The 25,271-nt window shown below is 44.3% G+C and overlaps 1 protein-coding gene across 2 annotated transcripts in view; it reads left to right on the forward strand.

Annotated features, from left to right (window-relative positions):
- Positions 1–15,717: 15,717 nt before the first annotated feature.
- LOC121867705 (putative sodium-coupled neutral amino acid transporter 11) overlaps positions 15,718–25,271 on the forward strand; it is a 66,138-nt gene continuing 56,584 nt past the window's right edge. For both annotated transcript variants that reach the window (XM_042367737.1, XM_042367745.1), the window contains exon 1: positions 15,718–15,882. The gene's annotated coding sequence lies outside the window, so the exon portion shown is untranslated. The remainder of the gene's footprint in view (positions 15,883–25,271) is intronic.

Here is a 25,271-nt window from a genome sequence, read left to right on the forward strand (position 1 = left end):
GTTAGGTCAGATCCAGTCACAATCAGTATTGCTGTGTTTTTGAGCTTTTCCTTCGAGTTGAAATTGCCACTTTTCTATATCACTTGTGGGTTAATCGCCAATCTTTGCACTGTACTGTTGGTGTGAGGTTGTTGATATATCCAGATGGGAAGGAGGAGATGGGGAAGGGGAGAGCCCGACAGACCGGGCTGGCAGCTGTCTCCATGGTCAAGAGACCACGGCCGCGTTAGCGGGCAGCGCCGACTGCACACGTCCTTACCCGAAGAAGGCTGAGGTGTGTGTGTGTGTGTGTGTGTGTGTGTGTGTCCCCTTAAGTTCCGTCAGCGGATAGTCATACATCTCCCGCTGCATATCCGAAAATTTGACATGATTGATGGACACGCTGGAGGGTATAGTGTTTTGCCTTGTTCGTGGGTTGATTCTTTGGTGAGGGGATCAGTAGTGATTCCTATGTAGGAGGGATGCCAGTGATCCTTGATACAGATAATACCAGTGGGTGTGGGAGGAGGCGTTGGTGATGGTTCTTTGTGGACATGAGCAGCGCCTTTGAGGGTCGGTGTCCTCTGCCTACAAGTGATCCGTCTTTGTGTTTGTTGTTGTTCGGGGATCTACACTATACTACAGTCTCGGTTTATCTCGCTGTATATGAGACGTAGAACTTTAACGGAGGCTTCTCAGAGGACGTGGGTGATGATTGGAGACGTTTTGGTCCATTACCCACACACACAACGACGACGTGGGCGACGTTAGCGGAGGTGGGAGTTGGGTCGAACCAAGAACAGTAGACTGCTGGGGGGGTACCTGTAGGTGTACACTTGTTCGAGACGGGGCCAAGAGTCTGACAGGTGTGAGCTAAGCTGGATAGGACGGATTGTTCATGTCGTGGGGCTGTAGTATGTGGACCTTCAGCTTTGGGGATTATGTAAATATCTGATAAGGGCGTTCAGGGAAAGTGTAGTTCAATAGGCAGAGTTCGAGAGGACATTGAATAAATTAGGGTTGAGGAGACCGCCATGGGATGTGCCTAGTTCGAATTATATCCTAGAAGAAGAGGCTGACAACGAGAGATAATAGGTAGTAGTTCATAATGTCCATTTAGGTACGGCCTTCCAGGATCACGTCACGTCAACAGCACCCTGGGAAGACAGTGTGGACGATACACTGTGTCATATTCTTCCCAGGACGAAAGCCACTTAAGTCTGAGTACAGGCGGTGGGAGTCTATTTTCCAGTTGAGGTGATGGCGAAACATGCGAGCCATCATCTTGGAGAAGCAGGAGATGAGAGGTATTGGGCGGTGGTGTTCGTCGTGGTTGTTTGGCCTGCAAGTAACTGAGATGAAGGTGGCAGTGTTCCATGGTACAGGACAGCTGAGCAGGAGGATGAATCGACTCATTCGCTTCTAATAATTTGATCTTGATCTGTTTTATCATCACCTAGAGCTGGCCTGTAACACTGACCTGTAACTGAAGGAGCTAATCAAAATACAGTGACTGATACATTAGACTTACAAAATACAATGACTGATACGAGTGAACGCCAAAATACAATGACTAACACGAGTGAACGCCAAAATGCAGTGACTGACACGAGTGAAATTTAAAATGTAGTCACGTACGAGTGAATTAATGGTTAGTATGTCCTTAGGAAAGGTTTAATGTGAACCCTCGATTCACTCACACGGACCAAGGGTGTCGAGAGTTCAAGGTAACACAAGTAAACACACACACACACACACACACACACATGTTCATATTGTTGTTTATGTAATGTCCAGATAAACGTTTGTTACTCCTTTGATAATTTTGTTGAGTACGTCTGTGTGTAGTGTTATTTTTAGTAGTAGTAGTAGTAGTAGTAATAGTAGTAGCCGTAGTAGTAGTGATAGTAGTAGAAGTAGTAGGGGAGATTGTAAGCCATAAATCTAAAGAGCAAAATAGTATTATATAATAGTAAAATAGTAGCAAGAATAATGGTGTTAGTATAAGAACGAGGAACTAATTCTGAGAGAAATAGGCAATTAATTTTACTTCATAAATTATATTGATTTTCGGTTTTTCTTGAGTAATTCTAAACTTCAATCAGATAAAAAGTTATTAATGCAACTTATGGGTAGTTTGGTGTTGCCTGTTACTTGAACTTTAAACTTGAGGAATAGAAGGAGGGGGAGGGAAGGAGGAAGAGATGAAGAGGGGAGAAAGAGGAATAGGAGGTGGGGAGGGAAGGAGGAATAAAGAGGGATGGAAGGTGAGTAGAAAAGAAGGGGGGAAGATGGGGAATAGAATGAAGTGGGGAGGGGAGGAGGAATAGAAGAGGGGAGAGAAGGAAGAATAGGAGGAGAGGGAAGGAATTTTATCTCCGGGAACTTTGAGCATCCGGTCAGTACTTCTCTTAAGCATTGACGGCGTCCTGATACCTCCTACAACAACAACAACAACAACTTCTACTACTACTACTACTACTACTACTACTACTACTACTACTACTACTACTACTACTACTACTACTACTACTACTACTACTACTATCACCGCCGCCGCCGCCGCCAAGTCTGCCAGTTTATTGATTGCCCGGGACACTGCGGTATTACCCGCGTACAGCATCCCGTGGGCGTGCGTGGGTGGTGTGCGTGTGTGTGTGTGTGTGTGTGTGTGTGTGTGGTAGTATGTGTGTGTGTGTGTGTGTGTGTGTGTGTGTGTGTGTGTGTGTGTGTGACCGTAAATCATGTGGTCAGTGAAGTTATTCTGGGTCAAGATAAAATGGTTTGCAGTGTTAAAAATAGCGGAAAACATTTAAGGACGAGAGTTATGTAGAGTTTGATATGGTGTGGATGGTTGTGTGGTGGTGTGGATGGTTGTGTGGTGGGTGTGGATGGTTGTGTGTGGCAGTGTGTGGATGGTTGTAGTGGTAGTGCGGATGGTTGTATGGTGGTGTGGATGGTTGTGTGGTGGTGTGGATGCTTGTGTGGTGTTGTGGATGGTTGTGTGGTGGTGTGGATGGTTGTGTGGTGGTGTGGATGGTTGTGTGGCAGTGTGGATGGTTGTAGTGGTAGTGTGGATGGTTGTGTGGTGTTGTGGATGGTTTGTGTGTTGTGGATGCTTGTGTGGTGTTGTGGATGGTTGTGTGGTGGTGTGGATGGTTGTGTGGTGGTGTGGATGGTTGTGTGTGGTGGTGTGGATGCTTGTGTGTTGTGGATGGTTGTGTGGTGGTGTGGATGGTTGTGTGTGTGGATGGTTGTAGTGGTGGCAGTGTGGATGGTTGTAGTGGTGGTGTGGATGGTGTTGTGTGGTGGTGTGGTTGTGTGGTGTGTGGTTGGTGGTGTGGATGGTTGTGTGGTGGTGTGGATGGTTGTGTGGTGTTGTGGATGGTTGTGTGGTGGTGTGGATGGTTGTAGTGGTGTTGTGGATGGTTGTGTGGTGATGTGGATGGTTGTAGTGGTAGTGTGGATGGTTGTGTGGTGATGTGGATGGTTGTAGGAGGATGTCAATCTTCTCAGGCTATCCCAAAGTGAGTCTCCTAGCCGCATCTCCAAGGGTAACTCTCCCATAATGAGTCTCCAAGGATGACTCAACTAGGGTAAGTCTCCCCCTTTCACCCCCTTCAGGATACGCCTGCCAATGTGATAAGCTACCATCTGGTGCGTCCCAACCACTTCACCTTATGTAACCTCACCTCACCTCTTTGACACAAGCTTCCTCTGGCGTCACATAATGAACACCACTGACAAACGTGTGCCATTTGTCGCCTGGAGTGAGCAACTACTAGCTATCAATTTATAAATGTCTTTCGCTTACCTACACTTCTAATTCCTTTTGAGATAGTTATAAATTTGTGTTAAGAGAGTCAAAGTGAGACGTGAGATATGGTATATAGATGAATTAGACTTTTTGAGGTGGAATAATAATGACAGTTTGAGTCAGGCGCCAGAAACGGATGTCTTAGTATACTGCTCTTTGATTGGTTAAATTTCTTGATGTTGAATTTGTCTAAGAAGTTACTAAGTGTGATTGTATTTGCAGACCGAGTTAAACCGATGATGTCAATTCAGTTATTCTATTAAAATAAACACAATTTTCAATATATTATCAGTAGCTATGTAATGGATGCGGTTCGATTATATTTTGATGTTTCACGATGCTCTTTTGTTTAATTACTTTATCTTCCCCTTAAGTCTTCGTAATTGAGGATCTTTAACGCTTGCTACACATTTTATTAATCCTATTGATGTCTAGAAGGTAAAATAGCTAGAGAGAATGTCTTAATGTCTTTCCTCATCAAAGTTTCTTGCGTCTAGACTTTTCTTAGTTTTTTTATGTCTGAAGTCTGATAACTGAAGTCTAGACATAGGTTGTGATGTCTGGTGTCTTGGGTCTAGACATAGGTTGTGATGTCTGGTGTCTTGGGTCTAGACATAGGTTGTGATGGCTGATGTCTTGGGTCTAGACATAGGTTGTGATGTCTGGTGTCTTGGGTCTAGACATAGGTTGTGATGGCTGATGTCTTGGGTCTAGACATGGAGAAGGTTACACCAAGAGTCAGATGGATTTTGCCGTGAGATTTTTTATATATTTTTTTACAATGTTTGGGATCAGGTGAAGATAAGACACCCCCCCACCCCACCACCCTATTTCACCTCATGAGTAAACAACCTAACGCCACATGGGTTAGGTTAGGTTAGGATATATTGTGTTATCTTAGGTTAGAATATATCGTGTTATCTTAGGTTAGATTAGTTTCAGGGTGTTTACTCATCAGGTGACATAACCCTGGGTACCTATAATTCTCCCGTGATCCAACCTTTGAAATATCAAAAAAAAAAAATGACCCTATAGCTCCTACGCTTGTAAATCACCATTAGAGGTTGTGTCAAGGATCATTTAGAAGTCAGAGATGAGATGACACTTTTAACCCCCCACACACACACACAGCCACCAGCGTCGAGAGGGATATTGTTTTTAGCTGTGCTTTTGGTGTTTGTCTGTTTATCCTCTTTGGTTCTTCCTCAGCGGAGATAATGAAGATGTAGTAATTTCTGAAAGGCTATAGTTCATAAGTGTGATACTATATTATACTATACTATATGGTACTATTTTATACCCACTATACTACTATACTATACTATTATATTATACCTACACTACTATAATACTGTACTATATAATACTTTAATATAATACCATGATCATTTATTATTATTGTTGTTTGTTGGAATGGATAAATCAGTCATCTCTGTTTGTTTGTTGATAAATTGAGAGAATGTAGTGTGTTGTGGAATGCTTTTAGACGATTCACTATCATTGTTATTGTTGTGTTGTGAGCGACGGCGATACGCGAACGGTGGTGCTACATCTGAGCGTATGATTGGAGAAGTCCGTTTATTTAAGAGAGAACGGGGGAAAATTTTTACCCAGTGTGATACTCCTCTTAATTAAGGACTCGATATTCTATGATAACTGTTGCTTAGGATGGAAACCGGCGGATACCCCAGGATGAGGTTCATAGAGTCCGCGGACCGGCAACTTCTCCCTCCTCGCACTGCTTCGTCAAATGTCCAAATCTCTCTCTCTCTCTCTCTCTCTCTCTCTCTCTCTCTCTCTCTCTCTCTCTCTCACAGCTTCACAGGTGCACACAGTAAAGGCTCTGTAAGGCGATTATATCCTCGGCTTTTTCGGACCCATTATAGGATGTGAAATATTGAACAGCATTGAACTTATTAATGCTGATGGGTAGTCCAGTGAGGTGTATGTGTGTACGGTATTACTGGGCTTTTTTTTTTTTAGAACGATAAATCCCAGCTGTTGTGTATTTTAGGACACAAGTATAATGGTTTGTGGAGCTCAGTTTAAGTGTTTTGGGATTTATGATAATATACAGGTATAGTATAAAGATTAACAGTTCCTCCCTTGGCGATGATTTACGAGTATACGACGCAACGGTGTAACGCGTGATGTAAGACGATAACACCCCCCACCCACCCTGTCTCCCTGTCCACACCCGTCCCCAAACACCCCTCCACTGTCCCACCTGTCTAACACCCCCACCCACCCTCCCCTAACACCCCCACCCCGTCCCCTAACACCCCCCACCCACCCCGTCCCTAACACCCCCACCCACCCCGTCCACTAACACCCCCCACCGTCCTAACACCCCCCACCCTGTCCTAACACCCCCACCCCCGTCCCCTAACACCCCCACTCCACTAACACCCCCCACCCCACCCCGTCCCCTAACAACACCCCCCCCCCCCCCAACACCCCCACCCACCCCCCTAACACCCCCCACCACCCTGTCCCCACCCCGTCCCTAACACCCCCCACCCACCCCTGTCCCCTAACACCCCCACCCACCCTGTCCACCCCCCCCCACCCCCCCCCTACCCCGTCCACTAACACCCCCACTCCACCCCTCCCCTAACACCCCCACCCCCCTGTCCCTAACACCCCCACCCACCCCCGTCCTAACACCCCCCCACCCACCCCGTCCACTAACACCCCCCACCTACCCCGTCCCCTAACACCCCCCACCCACCCCGTCCCTAACACCCCCACCCACCCCGTCCATCAGATACTTCCAATCACCTGTATAATAACTTAATACCTTACCTGGGCACCTAATATGACCACTATAACCTAAGGTATTAAAATGGCATCGAGATTACACTGGTTGAATAAATATTAGAATGATATTTGACTCTTCTTAGTGTATTAGTATGTTAGAAAACGGAAATGATTGCAACGGATACTATTTTAAATTATTATTTTTTGGAGGGGATACTGACATAATGTAAGTTAGTTTAACGCATTTTAACATAATCTACCGCTAACATAATATGTGTGTGTGTGTGTCTTTTCCCCTTCCCCCTCCATCAGATACCCCCGGTCCAATCACCTGTATAATAACTTAATACCTTACCTGGGCACCTAATATGACCACTATAACCTAAGGTATTAAAATGGCATCGAGATTACACTGGTTGAATAAATATTAGAATGATATTTGACTCTTCTTAGTGTATTAGTATGTTAGAAAACGGAAATGATTGCAACGGATACTATTTTAAATTATTATTTTTTGGAGGGGATACTGACATAATGTAAGTTAGTTTAACGCATTTTAACATAATCTACCGCTAACATAATATGTGTGTGTGTGTGTCTTTTTCTGAGTAAATGTGTGTTTGTGTGCAGAGATACACACACACACACACATCTCTGCGACATAAGACTTGATTCCTTGACCAAGACGAACATCAACGAGTCTTCCTCTCCCTACTCATACCCTTCCTCCTACTCCTCTTCTTCCTCCTCCTCTTTTTCTTCCTCCTCCTCTTCTTCCCCCTCCTCCCCTTCTTCCTCTTCCTCCTCCTCTTCCTCCCCTTCTTTCTCCTCATCTTGTTCCTCCCCCTCCTCCCTTCTTTCTCCCCCTCCTTCTTCTCTTCCTCCCCCTCCTTCTTCTCTCCCTCCTCCCCCTTCTCCTCCTCCCCCTCCTGCTAACCCTGTGTCGGCATCACACTCAAACTGCATAAGTTAGAGGTATTCTGTCAACTCAGCCCGATAAATATTTTCTACCTACTAACATTTCAGGGAGGGTGGCACTATTAGACCAGGGGTGGCACTATTAGACCAGGGGTGGCACTACTATACCAGGGGTGGTAGTGGCACTGGCACTACAGCTACTCACGATCAATAGGTGTACACGTCACACCCTGTTGCTGTAGTAGCTGTAGTAGTTGTTGTTGGTAGTGTAGTAGTAGTAGTAGTAGTAGTAGTAGTAGCAGTTGCTGGTGGTGGTGGGAGTGGTTTTGTATTATACTCGCTGAAGGTGTTACTGTCGAGCCTTAACCCTACTGGAGGAGGTCACGGCTGATTCTGAGGTCACTTGGTTCGAGGTCAAGGTCACTTTACATCTTTATGAGGCCTTTTATTAAACTCGACCCTCCTGTGTCTGTTGTTATTGTGGGGTTGTTGCTTTTGTTTTGCGTACACATACATACATACATACACACATATACACACACGCACACATTACATACACACATATGTCAGGTTATCAATTTATGTGCACATATTTACAGTAATTTGAGAGAGAGAGAGAGAGAGAGAGAGAGAGAGAGAGAGAGAGAGAGAGAGTGTCAACCACCTGAGTCACCGGGTTCAACAGGTGAGCCTCGCCCCGCCCACCTCCCACACATGCTGCCAACTCTTCACCATTAAATAATATACTCGGCTGTGACCATCACACCTTCCTCCCTCATCTTCTCAACTACTTCACCTTAACCCTTTAACTTTTTTGTAAATATTGATGTATGTATGTTGTATGTATGTATGTATGTATGTATGTATGTATGTATGTATGTATGTATGTATGTATGTATGTATGTACAGTATGTATGTTTGTATGTATGTATGTATGTATGTATGCATGTATGTATGTACAGTATGTATGTATGTATGTATGTATGTACAGTATGTATGTATGTATGTATGTATGTACAGAATGTATGTGTGTATGTATGTATGTACAGTATGTATGTGTGTAGTTCGTCCACAAATGTCAAGATTATCAAACATATTAACACCGATAATAATGATAAAAAAAGCATAACATCAGATAAAACACGTAATATAAGACAACAATAACAGTAGGCCTATCTATAGACCTCGAGTAGGCCTAAGTTATGGGACAGAGGCTTGAACGATATCACATAGCATCAATGGACCAATGATTAAACCTTAACTTATTTTAATTCCTCTCTTGTTTTAACCACTTTATCAGAATACCACTTAGATATTTGTAATCACTCCGATGTCTTCTTGGTTATTATAGATTTTAGTTACCACAGCGGCGCTAGATACATTAAAACAGTAATTATATTTTATTTAGAGATATTTAACGCATCTGGCAGCTGTACCATATAGTGAGTGAGAGGTGGTGGGGGGGTACTTTTTTCCCGGGCTGACTCTTTGAAGTTTTCTCAAATGATATTTTTTTTTTACCGTCATCTTTCCCCTGATGTCCTTATGAGAATTAGGTGTGTTTATTGGTGAGAGTTAGTCGCCTTTTCCCTTCCTTTCCTTTCCCTTCCTCTCTCCTCTCCCTTCCCTTCACCTCTCCTCTCCCTTCCCTTCACCTCTCCTCTCCATCCATCCCCTCCTCCCCACCCTTTTCCCTTCTTCCCCTCTCCTGCATTACCCTTCCCTGTATACCCCTCCCTTCCACATTGTCTCTCCTCTCTACCTCACCCTTCCCCTCTTCTAGGAAGGAAGGATAGGGGGGGAGAAGAGAGAAGGAAATAGAGAGAAATTTATATGATGGAGAGAAGAGGAAGAGGAAGAAGGGAAGTAGCAAATTCTAAATAGTTGGAGGTAAGAGAAGGAGGAGTAATGAACTAAATTGAGGAAGGGAGGAATGGAGTAGAATGAGGGAGAAAGAGGAATAGAAGGAAACAGAAGAATGTGAAGGAAGGAAGGAGAGTCAATTGAAGACTAAAGAAGTGGTAGAAGTAAACAAAATAAGATAAGAAAGAGAATTAAGAGGAAAAATGACGATAAAATGGACAAGGAAACAGGTAAAAGGTGGAGAAAGGGAGAGAAGGAAAAGATGATGATGATGGGGGTAGGAAGCAAGAGGAAGGAGAGGGAGAGAGAGGCGAAGAGGAGAATGAAAGAGAGTGAAGGGAGAGAGAGAGAGAGAGAGAGAGCTCACACAGTTGTCCAGGCATCTAGACTCTCTCTCTCGACCTGAATCTTTCAATGCCTTCCCCGGTACAGCTATTACTGCACTGATACTGGGCTTGCCCTACACTCCTACACCCTCATGATTTAGTTTAGTTTGGTCTGGCGGCTTTCCTCCACGAGTCTATATGGTGTGTGTGTGTGTGTGTGTGTGTGTGCGTGTGTGCGTGCGTGCGTGTGTGTGTGTGTGTGGGTGGGTGTGGTGGTGGTGTGTGGTGTGTAACTACTGCTACTACTTCACTTAAAATTTCGTGAATGAAATGTGAAGACAGCGAGCAGACACTAATCCACTCAGTAAATTAAGTCCTTTGCAGAGATTAGAAACTCATTAGCGTAAACTTAACAGCACACACACACACACGCCCACACACACACACACGCCCACACACACACACACACACACACACACACACACACACACACACACACACACACACACACACACACACACACACACACACACACACACACACACACACACACACACACACACACACACACACACACACACACACACACACACACACACACACACACACACACACACACACACACTCGTACAGATTTCTCGGCTTTCATTGCCTTTGGTCTTCATCTCATCTTGGGCTTAATTTAATCTACACACAGAAAACCCAACTTACAATTTTCTTTTATGGACTGTGTGTGTGTGTGCGTGTGTGTGTGTGTGTGTGTGTGTGTGTGGTAGGTATGTGGGTGCTGGTGTGTGGGTATGTGTGGAGGTACAAGATAGAGTAGTGTGGGTATATGTGGGTACAAGATAAACCAGTGTGGGTGAGTGTGTGGGAGGTGGGGGAGAGGGGGGGGTTAGGGTCGAGCTTTCTGGATTTACTAATTAGAGAAACGGACTGCAAGAAAGCTGACTCCTGTAAATAAACTTAATATAATTCCAGGAAATTAAGGCAAGGCGGCAGCGTCATCATATAAGTCCAGGTATTAAGATTTTTATTATTATTTTTTCACTGTATTTCTCCATTAGGATGCGACGCCATCTAGAAACCATTTTAAAATCTGAACCAAAATATACAAACTGTACTGTATGACAATGATAAGATTTAACCATCTCTCATTTGTCGACACGTGATGAACCCACACGTTGCTATTTTCTGCACCGTGTGGGGTATTTGGGTTTCTAGGTTAGGTATTCTAGTATTTTGATAAGGTACAGTTCCAACTCTATTTTTTGACGGTAGATTGTGTGACGGGGTGCGGAGAAAAACAGAGTGTAATCAGCATTCAACACCAAAGCAACCAAGCCAAGCCAAGCCAAGCCAAGCTAAGCTATCTTACGTGGGCTACAATTTTGGCTAGGTAAGGAATTTTTTTTTTAGTTTTGTGTTTTAAGTTTACCGCGATCATCTGTAGAGACCCAGTTAAATATTTAGAAGAAGAAATTACGTGTCAGAGACATTTACAGTGCATTACCATAACAATAGGTAACAGTTGAATCAAGTTTGTCACAGCGGTGTTATAATTTCAAATAACGTTGATCCACATCGAGTTTCCTGGCAGCAGACAACAGATACATCATGATTCTCCCCCGGTGTTAATTTACTCTTGATTTCCAGGTCGACAAAGAGGTGATTGTGTGTTATATCGTGAAGCAGTGTTGCCCCCTTGTATAACTAACCGATGTGTCGTGTGTCGGTGGGTGGTACAGGAGCAGGGGGGTTCCCAGGTGGCAGCCGAACACACACCAGCGGTTGAATAATAGGACAAAGCCAGAGAGAGTGAGGGCGGGAGAGGCGTTTATTGCAGCAGCATGTTGTCAGCGCGCGGCCAGTGTCAGCGACCCTCTCCTCTTTAACCAGCAACAGAAGTGTCGCTCGGCCGCCCGGAAATCAAGTCCCGAGCCTCTCCTAGATAACTCTCCACACCCCCCCCCCCCAAAAAAAAAAGAATTAATAATAAGGTTAGATAAAGCGATATGAAAAATATGGGAAGAGTTGATTTTTTGTTTGGTCAAGAATGTAAATAAGTGAGAGAAATATTGTCTTGTGATAGTTTTTATAGAATGTTTGGATTATTTATTTATTTATTTATTTATTTATTTATTTATTTTTAACACGTACAAAGGCAGTGAATCTTAAAGCTGTGTGGGAGTGTTACTTGAAATAGAGAAAAAAAAAAGGTAAGTGTTTGGCTAAAAAGACGCACATAATGAGGGAAAATATATCTCGTATTATGCAAAATAAATGCTAGAAATAATGTTAGTAATTTTGGCTATAAAAGGTGAAATACTGTGAGAAAAGTACACATGTTTATGAAGATAATTTGCTGTGCTGTACTTCATCGGCGTTAAAAAATGGAACTAGTACTGTATTTGAATTCGTTTTATGTAATGTAATAAGTTTCAAAATACTGTATCCACTAAAAACAGCAATTTAAAACTTCACAGTTCACTCTAGCGGCAAAAACAGACGAGTTCTGTATGTCTTCATGAAGGTTCGAAGTCATGTTTTGGCTACTGCTGCTGCTCTCTGCCTCACCGTCATGCGTGGTTATTGTACTGTATGTGTGTGTCAGTAATAACCATTAAAGTACTTCTACCATCTAGTAAATATTATCTGTGGTTAGTGATACTTTTATAACCGGGGTGACTTTATATATAGCATTGGGAGAAACATGAGGGAGTATTAGTAGTAGTAGCAGCAGCAGTAGTATGCATACGGGGAGAGAATTCTGAATGTTGCCTGGTTGAGATGTCGACTGTCCTTCTCTCTGCTTAGGTCTGCATTGCTCTGCCATAGGGGAACGAGATCTTCGGCTCCAAAACCGTCAACAGTCGCTGATATTGACTATGAGGCAACAGATTTGCGGCTCAACTAACTCAAAACAGCTAGGGTAGCTACTTTTATATTAGGATATTTAATTTTAAGGTACTAAAATGGAGGCGAAGGTGTGGCTGTGGGGGAGGCTGGAGGCCACGTTTAAAAAAAAGTAGTTAGTAGTAATAGTAGTACTGGTAGTAGTACTATAATAGTAGTAGTAATAATCATCAGTGTTGTAAAAGGCGACACAGGAACTAGTAGTAATGGTAGTGGTTCATTAAAGTAATATATAGAGAAAAATAAATAACAATTAAATAGAAATAGTATTAACAGTCACTGTCAAAACGTTAATAAACAAGAATATTAATTTGACGTGCATATGTAAGCAAAATTGGACGCTTCGGCTTGATCAAAATTCCATTATCATTACCATTAATAATTAAATTCATCTCTGAGCTTCGTTACTAATACCCATTGCATATTTTATGAATTAATTTTCAATGGTTATCATGGATCAAACATTCTCTGGTGTCGGAACGTGACGAAGAAATTAAATTGTTAAAGGAAGGTATTTCCTCAACACAAATTTATTCCAAAGATGTTGAAGCATAAAGATAGGGATGGCATATGGCAACACAATATAGAGATGAGTTATGGCAAATTGATTTAGGGGTGAAATATGGCAGCAGCACAATATGATAGGGGTGAAATATGGCAACATTAGAGGGCTGAAACGTGGCCAAAAAAATAGAGGACTGAAATGTGGCAACACTAAGCAGATCAGCATTATGATTGGCTGAACCTTTACTTGGTCTCTCTCGCGTAAAGAAAGAGAAAAAAAAAATACGTGCCTGGGGAATTATTTGATCAGTGGCTCGTATACTTCAAAGTGATGATGATATCGTCCGTCCTCAACGTCCGTCTGCCTGCAAAGCTACCTGACCAGCCCAGAAATTGGAGTTTGTTCATCCCCGCCGCCTCCACACAGTTCGAGAGTCGGATACCATCGATCTGAAGGCAATAAAAGTCCCTGATATGTCACAGAGACGCGTCCAGGGAGTAAAAATCTATATCGACGATGTGTTTTAGGACGTGATCACTTGGCCAAATTCAGTGTAGGTGTTTTGGTGAACTGGTTAGGTTAGGTTAGGTTAAGTCACGTGAATATTTGTTTTTTCTTCTTAGATTCAGTTTTCTAGGCTACTCGACGAGGAAAAGAGTGTAGACCTTACATGTCTAATGTGCTCAAAGACTCACAAATTTCCCCCGAGTGATTCTTGCTGATATGAAGTAAGGGTCTGGCAGTGCAGTTTAGATAGATATATTGGAGCTTAGTAAAATCATATACAAGTTTATACTGGCTCATCAACAATGCACGTATGCAACAAACTTATACCGGTCAAGTATGCAAACAATGAATCAGACGAACATCAGGCACCTTAGCTTATTTCACCTGATTCAACACTCAATCTAGACTCCTAGAGGGTTAGATTAGGTTAGGTTAGGTTAGCGTCAGAGTCCTGTATTAACCCTAACGTGTCTACCTACCTATTACCTGGCGTTGGGTTTTCTCTGGAGAGGGTTAAGAACTTAAGAACATAAGACTTGAATGGCTTTTACTGGAACGGTCAAAGTTTTGCCATAAATAAGCGTATCTCATTGAGCCGTCAGTAATCAGAGACGTGTTCTGTACACGTCTTGTGTCTTAGATATTTGTAGTTTAATTTGGATCACCCGATGGTTTAGGTACCCCAGCTGTTTCGTTTGTGTATTTATCACCCTGATGTTAACTTAACCTAGATTAATTTAACCTAACCTAATGTTAACCTAACCTAACCTTACCAGGTAAATTACAGTGGTTTATCATCAGGTGAAATAAGGTGAATGATGTCTTAATCTTTAGGTGATCCTTTACCTGACGAAGAGAACTCACCTAATTTGTGCATTTCAGCTAACACACCAAATGGACAAGATGGCGTCAAAGTTTCACCTGTACTGTAGAGGGGTTGATGGAGTTTGATCTACGAATCTTTGGGACTCCGAACCCCGTGGAACATCGGACCCCGTGGAGCATCGAACCCCGTGGAGCATCGGACCTCGTGGAGCATCGGACCTCGTGGAGCATCGGACCTCGTGGAGCATAAATCAATCTCACTTATGAGTTTCATCAAGAAGTCTTCATGGAGAGTTAACGAGGTAATGTATCGTATTGAGAAACTTGTGATGTAATTAATTATCGAAAAGAGGCAATTAATATTAATAATGATCCTACTAGTGCTACTATTACTACGACTACTACTCCTACTACTACTACTACTTATACTACTACTATTACTAAAAATAACAATTAGGTCTAGGAAATGATAAAATAAAATAGCCTTATCCTCCTCCAGTTAACTTGTTCTGGTCAACACAACATTTACCCAATACTATATAACTCCTCAGAACTTTGTATAGAATGGAGGTGTTTATATTGTCCCTCTATGAATTGAGCCCAGATGATGTTTGTTCCTGGTAAGATGCAGCTGATGCTCACCCATGTCTTCTCTCTCTGGGTGAAGGAGAGGTCCGTATGACCTGCAGGAACACCCTTGTCCACTAAACTACAGCGGCAGCGGGACCCAGGGTGGACACTGCCATCCTCCTCGGCGACTACTACACCGATGACGACAAGCACCTCTGTCGTCTTTGGGTAGGAGGGGAAGAAGATCATATCGCATTCTGACAATAATGTAAGTGTTCATGTTTGTACCTCATCGATCATCTTGTCGTGTTAGTATTAGTGCCGGTGGTGGTGCCACAACCACCGGCACTAATACTAATACCGTGGTGGTGGTGATAGGAGACCGAGCGATAAAAGATCGTAGAGGTGAATCTCTTCATTTTTACCCTTTTTCAGTTAATCTGTGATGAGGGGTGTTGGGGAGACGTTAGTGGTGATGGCAGGGTGTCAGGTGCCACTCACTGTATTAGTGTTCGCTCCAGGATAAAGGAATTTTTCCCGGGAACATACTATAATTCGGGGCTAAGTGGACTTGCACGCTTCAGTCGTATGTCTTTTTAACGGGGTTTCATATGAGTCACAGGCTAGAGTAAGGGGTGCCGATGGGGGGAAGGGTAGCGCGTGTAGCGTGGCTGCTGAGGGGGGGACGGGGAGCAGCAACAGCAGCAGCAGGGTCAGGGAGGCGGGTGGCGGGCGCCAGCAGTCTGCGACTACACGCTTGGCGCGAGCGTCAGTTTGGTCCCCTCCGTGTCCGCCACCACTCGGCCTATCCTTCACTACCTCGTACTGACGGATACTGTAGTGAGTGAGGTGTACCCGTGGTGGGCTGCCCCTACTGTCACCATCACCACACGCTGGTGAGTACCCACTCCACTACGTACGGCCTTGACGCGTGCTGCTACTCCAGTAGTGTATATCAGTTAGGACAAGTGAATCGAGGCTCTCAAGTTACTGTACTACCTGAGTGTACTTGAGTTAGCAAGGCTCTTTAAGGGTATATATATTAATGGAGCAGCAAAATACATTGGTGTACCTTGATGATATATTTATAGATGGGAGAAATAACTCTGTACTTCACGACATAAAGCATTTTGGTATACGACTACAGTATCTTAATTATCTCTGGTATGTTGCACACACACACACACACACACACACACACCTTACAAGGTATACATGGCGAGACTCCCAAGAACCTTGTTTTGTTGTTGATACTTACCGCCGCCGAGGGATGAAGGTCGTGGGCTAGACGACCTTTTTAGCTCTTGTTGACGATGGTGTGTGTGTGTGTGTGTGTGTGTGTCGACATTTTAGTCTTCATGATACTTAGAGAGTAAATCCTTTGTCGCGATACCTTGAATAGTATTCAATATCGGCGGCCAGCGACCTCACTTTCACACCTCGGGCTGGTCACTAACACACCATCACACCTCGGCCTGATCCCTAACCACACCATCAAGATTATAACAGTGGCCTTTGCATTAATGAACCACAGGTGTACAGGTCGTTAAACACGTTAATCAATTAAGTTCTAACCACACCTGTCGTCAACACGTAGTAATCAAGAGTGTTACCTTTTTTTGATGGTGTATTGGGGGTGTAAGAATGTCGTGTGGTGGTGGTGATAGTGGTGATGGTGGTGGTGGTGGTGGCGGTAGCGGTGGTGGAAGTGGTGGTAGTGGTGGTGGTGGTGGTGGCGGTGGTGGTGGTAGTGGTGGTAGTGGTGGTGGTGGTGGTGTTTTGTGGTGGTGGTAGTGGTGGTAGTGGTGGTGGTGGTGGTGGCGGTGGCGGTAGAAGTAGTAGTAGTGGTAGTGGTGGTGATAGTGTGGTGGTGTTTGTGGTGGTGGTAGTGGTGGTGGTGGAAGTGGTAGTAGTAGTGATAGTGGTGGTGGTGTTTGTGGTGGTGGTAGTGGTGGTGCTGGTGATAGTAGTGGTGGGGGGAAGTGCCACGCGCTGCCACAAGTGTATTAACGAAATATTTAATTAACACAGAGACACGAGAGCTGTACACAGGGTTGCCAACGTATTCTTACAAGGAGGTGTTCACTGTTTAACTATCCGTGTGTGTGCGTGCGTGCGTGCGTGCGTGCGTGCGTGTGTGTGTGTGTCAGCCTATTTACTTGTAATTTAATACAGGTAAGTCTAAGTACACCTAACCCAATTTTAGTTTGAATTATAATGAGAGTTGTTTGAATTAGGTTAGGTTAAGTTAGGTTAGGTTAGGTTAGGTTAGGTTAAGTTAGGTTAGGATCAATCACGTATGGTAAAGTAGTTTATAAACTGACGCACACCATTGGCCTGTTAAGTACTATACATACATACATACATACATACATACATACATACATACAGACTCGGTAAGCATGCACACACACGCACACACACACACACAGCATCGTAATCATGTCCCCCCCAACCCCCCCCTCTCTCTCTCTCTCGTCTATCTTTCATTTTTAATCTCCCTCCCTCGTCTCATTCCTTCCCTCTCACCTCGATCTCTCACTATTCTCACTCCTCTCTCTCCCCTCTCACTTTTTTCTCATCTCCCTCTCACTTACTCTTATTTATCACCTCTTACATTTTATCCATCATTCGTCACTTCCCTCTATCTCACTCCACTCTATCTCACTCCACTCACTTCTTCCTCTCTTTTTATCCCTCCCTCTCACCCTACTCACTTCTCCCTTTCCTCGTATCCTTCCCTCTCATCTCTCCCTACGTCAAGCATCAATTCCTCTTCCTCCCATTCACCTTTCCCTTTCGCCTCTTACCCCGTTTCTCGCTTCTCACATTTCCCTCCCTCACACATCTCCCTCCCCAAACACCTCCCTCTCACCTGTCCCTCCTCTCACCCTCTCTCACCTGTCCCTCCTCTCACATCTCCCTCACCCTCCCCCTCTCCCTCACATCTCCCTCTCACTGTCCCTCCCTCTCACATCTCCCTCTCACCTGTCCCTCCCTCTCACCTCTCCCTCTCACCTGTCCCTCCCTCTCACCTCTCCCTCTCACCTGTCCCTCCCTCTCACCTCTCTTTCTCACTGTTCCTACATCAATCATCAATACCTCTCTATCCCAACACTGTACTCTTGATAAATACCTGTTTATTTATTTCCGCGTTTACACAGCCTGTTTTCATTTGTTTATCCCAGCCAAGTAATGGTCAAAAAAATGTGCTAAGGTGTAACAGACTGTGCTAAGGTGTAACAAGGTGTACTTTAATTAGACAGGTAAAGGTGCTTACGGCTGCTATATATATATTTTACAATTTTTTTTTTATATCAGGGAATATGAGAACGTATTAAGTAATAATATTAGAGTCTTAGTGCATTTTCGACGCCATTTTATCCCCCGTGTTTTAAGTTCTATGTGATGTCTCCCTTTACGTGTCCAATTTTGGGGGAAGGAAAACGTATCGTACCGTAAGTAGAAGGTTTGAGAGAGAGAGAGAGAGAGAGAGAGAGAGGCAGTTACTCGAGTATCGGTGTCTCCATCCCCTTGCTGCAGGCTAGGACGATATTGCAACGCCAGTGCGAGCATTCAACAGCGCCTGGTTTTTTTTTTTTGGTCTGCTATCCATTCTGTAACCATGACACCATCACACACTTTTGGATGCTTGCTTGGTCAGTCAGTGGAAGGTTCGCTCGTCTTTTACCAGTAGTGGCTGCCTGTCTGTCTGTCTGTCTGTCTGTCTGTCTGTCTGTCTGTCTGTCTGTCTGTCTCTCTTTCTAAGTATCGAGAGAGATAGATAGATAGATAGAGATAACAGAGATAGGTAGGTGGGTGGATGGATTGATGCGCACATACATACAGGTACACACATACACATACATACATACATACATACATACATACATACATACATACATACATACATACATACAGTACAGTACATATCGGTCATGAGCCGCATTAAGACACACTATGAAGAAAATAAATTCCTACTGTATATGATAAAAACAAAAACATCCATCTGTCAAGCGTCCTATAATGGTTGGTATTGAGTTTGATAAATAGTCAAAATAACTTACCATTAATCATTACCAATCTAACTACGCCTTTCCACCCGGTCGACGTGATAATCTATATGTGTTATACTTAGCCAACAGCGATATGATAGATAGCATTCGTTTCTACATCGTTCGATATGTTGATGTGAGAACCTGTACCAGTTGTCGATGGTTGTGAGGATTAGGCTGTCACAGTTTTATTTCACCTGTAGTTTGGGCCCCCTTATGCAATGCTACCTGGTGGGGTTAGGTTCGCGTTAGGGTGGGGAGTCTTCAGGTGATATAAGCTGCTTGGGTGTCTAATCTTCATGTGATCTTAACACACAGTCAAACACTCTAACCTAACCTAACCTAACCTAACCTAACCTAACCTAACCTAACCTAACCTAACCTAACCTAACCTAACCTAACCAAACTCCTCCCAAAAAATCCTTAGCTACACGGTGAATCTTGTTAAGTGAGGAGATACCATCACCAATTCTTTCACCTTCCTTCCTTCCTTCCTTCCTTCCTTCCTTCCTTCGTTCCTTCGTTCCTTCCTTCCTTCCTGCCTTCCTTCCTGCCTTCCTTCCTTCCTTCTTTCCTTCCTTCCTTCCTTCCTTCCTTCCTTCCTTCCTTCCTTCCTTCCTTCCTCACCAGACAAGAATAAACACCCCCTTGCCCTTGGTCTGACTCCCACCTAGAAATATTTATACCTTATCTGATTCCTGTCTGAGCTCGTTTTCCTGGAATGGCTCTCGGGTTAATAAAGACTCAATCCTTTCTATGCAAGACTCACATAACTCAAAATATCTCGTCTTATAGAGTTTTATGATAGCAACGACTGAGTTCAAAGGTGGTGGTGGTGGGAGGGGCAGAAGGAGGGGGTGGATGGTGGTGTGGTGGGGGCTGTGGTGGCATTAGTGGTGGTGATATGGGGGGGGGATGTGGTAGTATGTGGTGAGGAGGATGATGAAACTATTACTTTTATTATATATCTGTCACATGCCGTCAGTCAGCCAGTCAGTATTAATAATGCCCTTTCACACACACACACACACACCTACACACACAAACACACACACACACACACACAGCACCACACACACACACACACACACACACACCTACACACACACACACACACACACACACACACACACACACACACCTAGACACTTCGTATATACTGTGTTGAGATGTAGATCAATAGAAGGGTCATCAATCACCAGCCAACACTATTTACCTTTCCGTCAACCCCATGATAGACAGATCAACTCACACCTAGGTCATTAATCACCCAGGTACAATGTTTACCAGCTTCCACTGCCTCGCTTTTATTATATAGTGTTCGTCATTATTATACACTGGGATTATTATTCATTATTATTCATTGTAATTATCATTATTCTTCACTGGGAGGGGGAGGGGACAGGTCTGGAGGGGGGGGGGGTGGAGGGATGGAGGGGTCGGGAGGTTGCCAGTTGATCAATGAATAAGAAACACGACACTAATTAAGGGCGATGGAAAGTTGCTTCATTAACTGTTACCTTCCATGATCTTACCAGAGTCTTCGTGTACGTTATTTAAAGGTACACATGGGCGCCATCTTCTTTTTTTTTGTAGTGTACGTATTTCACCAAGTGCACATATACCTTCTCCACCACCACCACCTCCAACGTGAACGCAGACCTTCTCCTCTTCCTCCTTCCTCCTCCATCCACCTCTTCCTCCTTCCTCCTCCTCCTCCATCCACCTCTTCCTCCTTCCTCCTCCTCCATCCATCCTTCCTCCTCCTCCTCCTCCTCCACCTCTTCCTCCTCCTCCCTCCATCCACCTCTTCCTCCTCCTCCTCCATCTCTTCCTCCCTCCTCCATCCACTCTCTCTCCTCCTCCTCCTCCATCCACCTCTTCCTCCTTCCTCCTCCTCCTACACCACCCTCCTATACCTCCTCTGAGAGCACTTGGTGACAGACTCATAACCGGAGACGGAAAATGGAAAAGACTCTCAAGCAAGTATGAAGTGTGTCTCCATGTGAGTGAAGTACATATCTTAATGAATGAAATATGTATGAAAATGAATGAAATATGTATGAAAATGAATGAAATGTGTATGAAAATGAATGAAATATGTATGAAAATGAATGAAATATGTATGAAAATGAATGAAATGTGTATGAAAATGAATGAAATATGTATGAAAATGAATGAAATGTGTATGAAAATGAATGAAATGTGTATGAAAATGAATGAAATGTGTATGAAAATGAATGAAATATAAAATTGACCACCAACCATGGACAGACTGAACACTTATCTAACCTAACAACCCAAAATGGTCTACCAAATTTCTGAAGTCATTTTTGGGTTGATTAACTTGTACGGTATACGGAGTGTGTTGCTTCACAGGATAATATTGTACAGGTGTAATTGACAACTCAGAGGAGAGAGGGAGTAGGGAGTGGGGCCGGAGGAGAGAGGGAAGGAGTGAGTGGGTGGGGGGGGGAGTTTGTCGTCGACTGCTAAAATGTGGATCGATTTTCCTCTATATTTCATGTAACAAGACCAGGGTGTTCTTCTTGTTCTTCTTGTTCTTCTTGTTCTTCTATGTATTATTATTGTTATTACTGTATTACTACTACTACTATTACTACTACAATAACTACTACTACTTCTACTTGTTTTTAAACGTGTCCTCCATCCTACTACTACTACAACTACTATACTACTCCTACTACTACTACTACTACTACTTCTACTACAGATGTTCAAGCCTCATACCAAATTAAAATATAACCTATGAACACCACGTAGCCATTTGAAATATGGGTGACAGATGTTTACAAATGCAAACACTTTACTCGTCTACTTAACACAGCACACCTTGATTGGTGTACACCTGTCCACTGAAGAAGTAACTTTATAATTCACGAGCTATTGAATTATAGACTAGGTATAATGTCGTCATTTATAAAGGTGTAGGGATGTTATTCTGAAGGCGGCTACGTCATGAAGAGACCAAGTAACAGAGCTTAATTTGTTTTCTAATTTAATTTGGGTTTATTCTATTATTATTACTGTACCGATATTTTTTTTTTGGGGGGGGGTAGGGGAACGGTGGCTGTGTGGGTACGGTACTCATATATTGTACTCAAGGTTGCTGGTTTGATCCCATGGCACCTTTTAAGTCCACCCAGGTGTAAACAGGTACCTAACCTAACCTAACCTAACCTAACCTAACCTAACCTAACCTAACCTAACTGCCTGCTGGTTGACCGACAGAGGTTTAGTTTACTATGTGTCTGTGGGGTTGATTCAGGTAGATATGTGTCAGGTGTGTCATGGTGTGTGTGTGTGTGTGTGTGTGTGTGTGTGTGTGTGTGTACAATGTACATACCTGGTGGTGCTTAGAACAGGTGTGGGCGCGGGAGCTGTGTACAGGTGTTTATATGATTGGTGTAGTGTGTGTGTGTGTGCGCGTGTGTGCGCGCGCCACAGCCGCTGCTACACACTGAAAATAATCAGTTAACTTCTGGGCAACATAACATCTACATGCGGTTACTTCTGTTCTGGTAGCACTGTAGGGATGGTTCTCTTGCGGATGTGGTAAAACTACGGAGGTACAGGATCTCGTCTCATTGTGGTAAGAGTGTAGAGGATCTCGTGTCGGTGTGGTAACGCTAGAGGCTCTTGGTGATTATGGCAGATATTAACTCTTAAAGCAGGAAGGATGGTTGATGGTGGTGGTGTATGGAGAGAGAGAGAGAGAGAGAGAGAGAGAGAGAGAGAGAGATCAAGTCCCAGTGACCAGGTAGAGGATTAATTTCTTCCAGGTGGGTTCAGTAAACCCCTTTAATTTACACACCTGTCCACCAGTCTCTCAGTGCCAGGTGTGTACTGAGGCAAGGTCACTCTCTCTCTCTTGCACCATCAACCATACCAAGACCATGGTTATGCACATCAACCTCTCCTCCGACATTGTCCCACCTCCCTCCATTACCCTAGGTCCGAACACACTCCAGGTTGTAGATTCCACGAAGCTCCTCGGCGTCACCATAGACAACAAACTAAATTGGAAACCACACGTCAGTGAAGTTGTCAAATCCTCCAGTTTCCGTCTCCACCTCCTCCGCCGACTCAAGTCCCTCGGAGTTCCCGCACACGAGCTCCTCAGTGTATACACAACATTCATACTTCCCAAGCTCACCTATGCCTCCCCCACCTGGTCTTCCTCTCTGAATGCCACACAACGTAAACACCTAGAAAAAGTGCAAAAGAGGGCATGCAAGATTATTCTCTCCCCTTCCTACACCACATATCAAGAAGCGCTCAACACACTGACCCTTTCGACTCTCACTGACCACCACGGCCTCATCTGCAAATTTGGTAAGAAGCTTCTACACCATCCCCGACACCGGCCCCTACTACCACCTGAGATCCCCTGTCCGAGAATTGCTGTTCGACACCACAACCGCATCCAGCCCATACGTGCACGAACTGATCGCTATAAGAACAGCCCAGTCCCAACCATTGTAAAAATTATCAATAACATGTAATAAATCAGTGTATTCACTCCCAGTAAACACTGCTCCCTACACTGTCACTATGTTGAAATGAACTGTAGTTTGAGCTGATCCCCATCTAAGTTACTATATGTCTTATTTGTGTCACTTATGTCACTTGTATGTTATTTGTAATTCGTAACCCATTCCCCAAATATGTAACTGTATATTTTCAGCCTTCTGGCTGCCAAGCTCTTTCAATAAACCGTTAATTATTATTATTATTATTATTATTACACACCACTAATCCCCTTCATCCACTTCCCCTCTTCCTTCCCTTCTCCAACTCCTCTTCTACCTCCTTCATCCACTCCTCCCCCTTCCCTATCCACTCCTCTCCCTCCCCTATCCACTCCTCCCCCTTCCCTATCCACTCCTCTCCCTCCCCGTCCTTACCTCTCCGTCCTCCCAGTTGGCAAATAAGACGGCGGCAAATCTTTCCATTGCAGAGGGAAGCAGAGGAGTAGGGGAAAGGGGGAAGGGGATGGGAAGGGGTAGGGGAGAGGAGGGGGTAGGGAGGGAAGGGGGAAGGGGATGGGAAAGGGTAGGGGAGGGAAGGGGGTAGGAGGAAGGGGTAGGGGATGGGAAAGGGAAGGGGGAGAAGGGGGTAGGGGATGGATGGGGTAGGGAGAGGAGGTAGGAGGAAGGGGAAGGATGGGAAAGGGGAAGGGGGGGGGGGCGTTATTCACAGTGTCTTTGAGATGCCGGAAGTAGGAAGCTGTTGGTGGTGTGTAGGAATGTGTGGATGATGTGTTGGGTGTGTAGGTGAGGATGTATGGGTGTGTTAGAGGTGTGATTAGGTCAGGATAAATTACCTCCTTCCTCCTTCTTCCCTCCCTCCTTCCCTCCTTCCATCACTCTACCTCCTTTCCCTGCACGTTCTACCATTCCTTCCTTCCTTCCTTCCCTCCTTCCATCACTCTACCTCCTTTCCCTGCACGTTCTACCATTCCTTCCTTCCTTCCTTCCTTCCTTCCTTCCCTTTCCCTCTTCCTTCCTTCTTCCCTTTTCCCTTCCCTTTTCCTTCCTTCCTCCTTCCTTTTCCTTCCTTTCCTTCCCTTCCCTTCCTTCCTCCTTCCTTCCTCCTTCCCCCTTCCCTTCCCTCCCTTCCCTTCCCCTTCCTTCCTCCCTTCCCCTTCCTTCCTTTCTTCCCTTCCCTTCCCTTCCTTCCTTCCTTTCCTTCCTTCCCTTCCTTCTTCCTTTTCTTCCCCTTCCTTCCTTCCTCCTTTTCCCTTCCTTCCTTCCTTCCTTCTTCCTTCCTTCCTTCCTTCCTTCCTTCCTTCCTTCCTTCCCTTCCTTCCTCCCCTTCCTTCCTTCCTTCCTTCTTTCCTTTCCTTCCTTCCTTCCTTCCTCCTTCCTTCCCTTCCTTCCTTCTTTTTCCTTCTTTCCTTCCTTCCTTCCTTCCTTCCTTCCTTCCTTTCTTCCTTTCTTCCTTCCTTCCTTCCTTCCTTTCTCCATAACTATTTCGCTGGTAAAGTTATCCCAACTCGCGGAGGAGTTTGCAGGCTGGTCCATTGGTCTGGTTATTATGAGAACAAGCGGTGAAATTATCTGGGAGTTGAACAGTTAGTATGGCGGACACGACTGACACACACACACACACACAGAAACAAGTGACAGATATTGGCGATAGATCAGTTTAATTCGCCAATCGTTTTACTAACTTTTGTATCGTAAAGCTGTCTAAAATATTGTACA

This window comes from Homarus americanus, unplaced genomic scaffold, assembly GCF_018991925.1.
Source record: "Homarus americanus isolate GMGI-L3 unplaced genomic scaffold, GMGI_Hamer_2.0 scaffold32583, whole genome shotgun sequence".
Taxonomy (NCBI): Eukaryota; Metazoa; Arthropoda; class Malacostraca; order Decapoda; family Nephropidae; genus Homarus; species Homarus americanus.